This window comes from Octodon degus, unplaced genomic scaffold (assembly GCF_000260255.1).
Source record: "Octodon degus isolate 3935 unplaced genomic scaffold, OctDeg1.0 scaffold00149, whole genome shotgun sequence".
NCBI classification, from domain to species: Eukaryota; Metazoa; Chordata; class Mammalia; order Rodentia; family Octodontidae; genus Octodon; species Octodon degus.
In genome coordinates, this window is record NW_004524725.1 from 6,131,388 (window position 1) to 6,132,612 (window position 1,225).

A 1,225-nucleotide genomic window follows, 5' to 3' on the forward strand; every position below is an offset into this window, starting at 1 on the left:
CGATGATTTAAATATTAAAATATAAACATTAAACCTCTTGGTTGAGAAAGTAGGTTGAGAAAATCTTGCAGACATAGATGTAAGTAGATTTCATGAACAAAGCCTAGACTGCACAGAAAATACTTCAATTACTGGCATCTCATCTTATTAAAAAGATTTGCACAGTGAAATAAATCATCAAGAAAGTTAAAGGACAACTCACAGAGTGTGAAAAGTTTTAGCTCATTTTCCCTCAGACAAAGGACTTCTATGTGGAACACAAAAGAACTGAAAATAATCAGCCACCCACCTACTTCAAAGAGCGTATCAAAAATGGGCATCTGAGATGCGTATATACTACTCAAGTGAAGGAAACAGATGGCAAATAAATATATGAAAAAGTTAAACATCATTGGTCTTTCAGTACATGTAAATTGAAACAACACTGAGGCTCTGCATCAACCTAAAAAGAAAAGCTACCATCAAGAAATCTATCAATAACAAAAGACGGTGTGGACATGGGGGAAAGGGACAAATTCTACATTTTAGATGGACTGTACACTGGTGCAATTATCCTGGAAATCATTATGGAGATTTTTAAAAAGGTAAGATTTGAAGTCCTATTTTGCCTAGCTATCCCCTTTCTGAATATCTTTCCAGAAAATTAAAAACATTATAGCATAGTGACACACACGCACCTATGTTTAAATCAATACAATTTGTCATAGCTAAATCTTGGAAGCAACCCAAATGCCCATCAACTGAGGAATGGATACAAAAGATGAGGTATTTTTATATAACGGAGTACTCAGCCACAGGAAGGATAAACTTAAGATTTTTATGGGTAAATGGATGCAACTTGAGAAGTGAAATCAGACTCACATTTGTAAACATCATGTTGTCTCTCTGCTATGAGAAACTGTAGGAGTAAGCAAGTTCTATAATGTGCATTTTGTACTCTGAATATCTACTATGAAGACAACAATATGCAATGTATTAATTATTGAAACTGTCCCACTAACCGGTTTTGAAACTGTTTCTCAATAAAATTAATAAAAATAAGTAAAATTAAATGTGCAGTAGATATTATGAAAGAGAAGAAATTGTTCAAAGAGCAAAATGAACTACGATGGGTGAAAAGGAAAAGGACAACAGGAAAAGGAAAGAAGCGCAAGTGAGTTATACTGTTAGTGTCTTATTTATGTTGATATCAGTTGAAGAAAATATCATGCCCCAGTATTTTACC